The sequence below is a fragment of the Rhinolophus sinicus genome, chromosome 7 (assembly GCF_057876585.1).
Source record: "Rhinolophus sinicus isolate RSI-liver-muscle chromosome 7, RSI-T2T, whole genome shotgun sequence".
Taxonomy (NCBI): Eukaryota; Metazoa; Chordata; class Mammalia; order Chiroptera; family Rhinolophidae; genus Rhinolophus; species Rhinolophus sinicus.
In genome coordinates this window covers 51,593,647-51,600,648 of record NC_142507.1, presented here as the reverse complement: position 1 = coordinate 51,600,648, position 7,002 = coordinate 51,593,647, and the positions used below count along the sequence as shown (strand labels likewise).

General features: G+C 46.3%; 1 protein-coding gene across 4 annotated transcripts in view; it reads left to right on the top strand.

Moving 5' to 3' along the window:
- The first annotated feature begins 485 nt into the window (after positions 1 to 485).
- Positions 486 to 7,002, top strand: part of OTUD7B (OTU deubiquitinase 7B) — a 49,834-nt gene continuing 43,317 nt past the window's right edge. For all 4 annotated transcript variants that reach the window (XM_074318950.2, XM_074318947.2, XM_074318948.2 and 1 more), the window contains exon 1: positions 486 to 791. The gene's annotated coding sequence lies outside the window, so the exon portion shown is untranslated. The remainder of the gene's footprint in view (positions 792 to 7,002) is intronic.

Below are 7,002 nucleotides of genomic sequence, written 5' to 3'. Positions count from 1 at the left end.
TACAGAGAAGGGTACGTTCGCTTCGTGAGCGAAGGATGGAGAGTGCATAACGGGGCAGAGACGCGTCTGGAAGAAGCGTTGTTCATTTTCCTCTGGTCAGTCCAGAATGATTGAGTAGAGTAACTAGAATTTCAGTCTTCTCATTCTGAAGTATTTTCATCCCTCTCACCTTTCTAGAACCACCCCGCCCCTTTCTGCTTCTTCCCGAAGGGCAGTAGCCAACGAGGTCCACCTCAAAGTCTCAAGAGTCCATCCACCTTGTCTCCCTCCAGCTCTGGTTCAAGGACTCTCCAGACCAGGGGCTGCAGGAACAGCGCCCAGGCAAACACGGGGTCACGCGCGGGGCAAGCGCCAAATTGGCCGCGGCTCCCGGAGCGGCGCAAAAGGCGGGGCTGCTACGGGGCGGGGCGGGGCGGGGCGGGGCGGGAGGAGGCCCGGGGGCGGCTTGGGTGTCACCACCAACCCGCTCCGGCCGGAAACTGGCGCTTGTTTCCGGCCGGACGGCCGAGAATCACCGATCCTGAACCAGTCGCCGGAGTCGGAGTGGCGGCCGGGTGTGGAGTAGGCAAAAAGCCACGGGGGGAGGCCAGTGTGGATCAGTCCCGTCTGGCTCCAGCTCCTGATCCTGTGCGGAGCAACAGCCGCGGTCGCAGTCTCCGCCACCGCCTCCGCTTCCATCGTCGTCGGGGGAGGGGCCGGCCGGACCCCGGGGTCACAGCAGAGGAATGAGGAGAGGCGGCCGGGCCCCGCGCTCCGCCCCGGCCTAGGGCCTTGCCCCGGGAGCCGCGAGGGTAACGGAGCCCCCCGCCCTGTCACCCACCCCCCGTCTGCTCTCGCCCCTCGCACCTCTTCAGTCTCTCAAACTCTTGACCCCTGATCTCCACTGTCCCCCTTCTCCTTTCTGGTTATATTTCGCCCGGAGCCATCGCCTCCCGCCACCCCCTCCTCGCCCTCACTGTGCTTTGCTTCGTGCCAACCTTCCCCCCGTTACTCCTCCCTCTCACCTGCGCCCCGCGTTCCTCGCCCCCCTCTCCCGTTCCTGGCCTCCCTTTCAAGTGTGCTGGGCAGTTTGGACGGTTCCCCCTTGTCAGACTTTCCGGGAGGGATGGTGGAGTTTCAAGGTGGTTAGGAGTGCAGGCTGCTACTACCCCATCGTAGGATCAAGTTCATTGTAAAGTCTCCAGGTAAAAGTAAAATGAAAAGGCAACAAGCTCGTTCTCCCCTGTCGGCATCCAAACTGAGGTGCGTCCAGTAATGGAGGAAGGGAGCGAAAAAGACGTGTGCGTGTGTTGGGGGGGAGATTCTCGGGCAGGCTTATGAACTTTAGAAAAAAGAAAAGTTGCCATGAGCCGATGGAAACTTTAGAAGCTGATGATGAGTAAGCTGGGGGCTGCGTGATCTCACTCCTCTTCTCATAATTACTAGGTTAACGGTGTGGCTCTGGTCGGGATGGAATGGGGTTTGTTTACTGGGCCGGCGTATTTTTAGCCTGTCGGCTCACAAGGACCAGCGCTCTGAGTCTCTCCCCCCTCCCGCCCTTCCCCCCTCCCACCCTCTCTCTCCCTCCCTGTCTAGGTAGTCGGTCTAACGTAGGTGGCTCTTCTGGGCGAAATACAGATATGAATATTAAGCTGAAAGAAGCGGAAATTTTATGTAAGAGATTCTCCCCAAACTCTACAGGGAGTTTTCATGAATGCAAAAGCAAGAATTAGCGGCACTTGGACTTGTATTTTCCTTATCTTTTTATAAGTACGTATATAAAATGCTTGTTAGAAAATCAGAACCTGGTAATTTTTTCACTCTTTGGTTTCTCATACTGTATAGTTAGGGGATCATTGAAGAGGCCGGATCCCTTTGTTTTTCAGAACCTATTTCTAAGGTGGGAAAGGACAGAGTAGGCAGAAGAGGTGGTGGTAAGGCTAGTCCCAAAGGGTAGCTAATCCTAAATCTTTTAAAAAATGTTTTCCACACTATGTAACTTTGCAAATGTTCTTCGTAGTAAGCGACATTGCATTCCTGATGGGGTGAAGAGACGGCAGGGACTTAAGCGGGTGCCTGGGGAGAATCAGACTTGTAATTAAACATTTGCTCTGCATAATTTACAAATGAATACATTATAGGCAAACAATTATACTCTTTGTCCTCATTGTTCTTTTGAGCAGGTCTTTAAAGTTGAGTAACCGTACTGCTGTGCTAGTCTGTTGATAATCTTGCCGGCTGACCAGAACTGTAAAATAAATGAAATTGGTGTTGCTCACCTGGGGTCTGAATACCAGTCTGCCCTAATTTCCACTAGCTACCAGGCATGGCTCAGAGCACCTCCCTGAGTAAGTGGCCAGTTACTGTGTACTTAGGGATTGTAAATGAGCACAAATATTAGTTCGTGCTAGGAATAATTGAGAAGGTAAATACGCTGAAAAGATAGTCCAAAACTGAAATAGGTTATTTTTCATTTTTTTCCATTTTGGAGTGTCAGCACTTTTCTGCTGATAATTATCCATTAACATGAATAATTTAGAATTGAACAGATATCCACTGTGGACATTACGCATTCAAGCAGGAAGGAAAGATGGAAGGAAGATAGTTCCCAAACTATTACTAATTTTGTTGTTGTTGTTGCCTGATTTGACTAAAGACTCTTTTGTGGAAAAAAAAGAAAGGTAAACGTTGCCAGACCAGTAACGAATGCTAATTATTAGTTGGACTTGGTGGCATTATGTCACCAACAACTTGGAAAATTTCCTGAACCTTTATTTCCTTAATCTCTCTCTTTTGAGACCCCTATTGGAAAAAGATTTAATTTGGAGGGTAAAACCTAATTTTAAAAAATCACACACACCCTCCCAGAGTCTGTTGACTATCAGTAACTTTTTTAAATTTCTGGGTTGGTTGGTGTCAATATTAGTGATAATATCTGGCAAATTCTATTTCTATTTGTATTTAGCAACTTCCCCTAGTGGAGCTACATATATTATTACCTCGGGGTGGGGGTGGGGATTGAAGGGGTTGAATAAATCTAGGAATAAGAGTAGGACAGCCCAATGGCCCACCACTATTCTCAGAGGGCTTTGTTTGGTAAATTATGATGGAATAAGTCAGTATTAAAAATCAGTTTTCAGATTGTTATGGGGCACTGAATACCACCTGTTAAAGTTTTAAATCTGAATGTCTCAAACATGCTAAGGACGCTGGCAGAGGATGTCGTAAGTGAGCACCCCATCTTCTTACTCCAAACATTCATCCCATCACGGGAAAAATCCCAAAACCATGTTTTGAAGTGTGACTTCAGCAGTATCTTTCCTATGGAAGTTTAGGAGCTGTGGAATGGCAGACTGTGGAATCTTATCAACAGCCCCTGATAAATTCAGAAAATTAAAATTTGTGTAACTGGAATGTAGTTGCAGGGCAGTTTTATCATGAATGCCTGAATTCAGTTGATTTTTTAATAAAAGAAGAGAGTTGGGTTTTTTGTTTTGTTTTTATTTAAAGTAAATCCTTGCTGAATAATGCTTGAACACTTCTGTAGATAAAGCAATCTCTAAGCTCCAGTGAGAGGCTTTGGGGAGATATAAAGGATGTGAAGACAGATGTTTTGCCCTTGGGACTGGTGGGTTTGGGGAAGGTGGATGATATATAGTAAATGGGAAGGCAGACATTCAGGAAACGACAGAAACAAAACCCAATTTGCACTGCAAATGGAGTATGTGAAGCCTAGAAAAACGTGAAGTAACAAAGAATCAATGAGATGAATTAGGAAAGATTTCTGAATCAGTAGAATTTGAAATGGACTTGAGAGGCAACGGATTAGTCATAAAGAGGCCTGGGCTGTAGAATTAGATGGAACTTGGTTCATATCTTGGCTGTAGTTTTTACTACCTATGTGACCTTGGACAAGTTACTTCTCCATCTTTATCTATAAACTATGTGTGAGCGCTCAAGTATTGTTAGGAGCAAAAGAAAAGATATTCCAGGCAGAAAGTATGGAATGTACAGTGTGCATCGATGGTATGAATGAGTGACTACGTCGTGTTTGGGGGGATCGAATGAGAGTGACTGGAGAGAATGTGGGTAGAGCAGGCAAGAGGGTGGAAGGGACTCAGAGGCCACACTGTTGGGTGTTGATGGAAGGGTCAGTAGAGTTACTGTAGGTCCTTGAACAAAGGATGGATTTAATAAGAAATATTGAGCCCTCTGGTCCAGGAACTCGGGGACAAGGAGTCAGGCTGGCACCAGTACATTGTGACTCTTGTCTTCTGGGCCATGCTGGCCTGAAAGGGTCAGCCAGGAGACGTAAGATTCCTTGTACAAGTGTGTGTATTCACACACCTTACTACGCTGAGCTTGTGCCTGTGTCACATTGTACTGACCTGTGGGGACGTGTCAAGGCTATGGCTGGATTCTCCTCAATAGCTTATGGGAAGGGCAGTATCATGTTTGAAGTGCATTTACCTTTCAGTTATCGCTGCTCTTGTAGGGAGCACGAGTGTAGGTAATTCAGAACTTAAAGGAATTTCTTGGTTTGAAAATGCATCATTTTTTAAACCAGATTTATTTCTGTGTTTTGTGGATCATACGGATGTTGAAATGAATTGGCATCTCTATGCCTGTGTTACCTGACGGTGAAGAGCAGTCAATCTGGGATTAAGCATTTGGCCCCAGAAGTCCGTTAAATGAATAATCCATTTGTGGATAATTAAGATGAGACTATATGTTAATGAAGACCAATTTCTTTTCAAAATGCGTGCGGGTCCAGTGTGGCCTCTCGGTGGTCTGCCTGACGGTGACCAATCAGGAGGCGATGCCACTCAGTGTCTGGAAGAATCCTATCGCGTGATATTGCGTTGGTGAAGATTAAAGTGGCTTTTTCAAAGCTTGGGCTTTGTAGAGGCTCATCCAGATGTCAGCTCCACTGAAAATCTGTCAGATATTTCCTCCCAAAGTAAACTTATCTGAAAACGTGGCCAATTAAAAATTAACAAATGGGGAGAAGCGTCCCCATCTAAGAAGAAACAACAACAAAATCACACAGCTGTTCTTTCAACCTTGTTCTTTCAGTTGACTTGCTTGCCTTCCTTCATTCCTACCTGCCCCCCCACCTCCTCATCATCATTACCAAACTATGTGCTTGTGATGTCACGAGCACAGGATTATTATTTACCTCTTGTGTCAGGAGACTGGTGTCTCTGAGTTGGAAATCAGCGGTGGAAAACTCAGGAAGCGTGTGTCGTTCAAGTTTACTTTCAACTGTGTGTTTTAGGATTGTGTCTTATCCCTTTATTTCCTCAAAGAAATAGTTTTGGATGGGAGGAATTACAGAACTATTAGTCTTTGTGTGTAGTTCTGTGTACGTATTCTATGCTAGGTGCTATGGAGGATTAGGTAAGATAACATTTTTAAATGTGAAAGTATAGTATCGACTGCGTGTGTGCTCTAGACTTCATACCATAGGTATGTTGGGGAAGGAGTACACAGGTAGTATGAGTGCTGTCACAGGGACTGTCACTTATTCCAGATCTTAAAAAATAGATGAAACTGTGTTAGGTACAGGGATAGAGAAAATAACAACAACAACAACAGTCATTTTATTTTGGAGCTGAGAGGACTCAAGCAAAAGCCTGGAATAGGGACGTCCTTGGGGTGGTCTCGAGGCAGGGATGAGGCTCACCTGTGAGCAGCAGTGACTAGTAATCAAACAGGTGATTGGGTGGGCTTGGAGCTGTGGACATAGGCGGGCTTCCAAGCAAGGCGTATGTGCTTGGATTTTAAATGATCGGAAATTGGGACCCACTGAGAACTTTTGATTAGGATATTATGATGATAATAGGAGAGATTGGTTGGGTTGGAGCAGGGGGAGCTTGGCACTTGGGGTGTGTGAGCTGATGAGCTAGAGTTGTGGCGAGTGGAATAAGGAAAGCGTGAAAGGCAGATTGGAAACGTTGACATCAGTGAGGACTGGACGTGGAAGATGAAGGAGCGTGATCAAGTATGACTATGACATTTTAAAGCCTGGGTTTCTGAGACACTGACTGAGATAAAGAAGTTAGGAAGGTTTCGTTATTTTTAGGGGGATATGTTGAGTTCCATTTGAGGTCTGTTGGATTTCAGGTGTCAATGTGAAAGCTGTTCCAAGTGAAAGCTGGTCCAATTGTTAGGGATGAGCCTAAAGCTGGCACAGAGGTGGGGCTTGCTCCGTGTGGAAGTGTGGTTTTGCAGTCCTTTGGCACCGATGAAACTATAGCCAAGAGAGTGAACGAGGTCTCTGAAGACTAGAATGTGGGGAGAGAACAGAAGGCCAAAGATGGCGGTACTGACAGACACTGACTGTTCTCCCCTCTTCAGGCCATCTTGACCGATTTATTTCTCCTTTCCTGTTTTGTGTTCCTCTACTCCATCAACTATCCCTTGAGTGTGTGTCATCTGGGAAGCACTGCCGTAGGCACTGAGGAAGCAGATGAGTCAGAAAAGGTCTCTACCTACCAGAACTTACGGGTCTAGTGGGAGGAGACAGACATGGAATATCCAGATGGCATGAAGCATGATAGACGCCACATAGAAGTACGTCCGAGGGAAAGGGGGGGCCTAAAGGTCAGTTCTGCCGTGGGCATACAGAGGTTGGAAAGTGCCCCTCAGAGGAGAAGACATTTGAGCTGAGTCTTGCAAGATGAGTTAAGGATATACCTAGCTACAGATGACAGGGAGAAGTATTAATACACTCCAGGCTGAGAAAACATGAACAAAAGCTTAAAGCAGGGGTGTCCAAACTGTGGCCTGCGATCCATTGTTAATTGGCCTGCAGCAAATTCCAAAAATATATTTAGTTTACTTAAATAAACCAGGTGAGGCAATACGTACTTCACCTTGAGTGAGTGGCCTGGCTGTTTGTGTGTTTTACCGCATCTGGCCCTTGGTGAAAAACATTGAAAAAAGTTTGGACACCCCTGGCTTAAAAGAATGAAACAGCCAGACTTCCTCGGGTCATTCTTATGGCTGGAGAACAGGGTT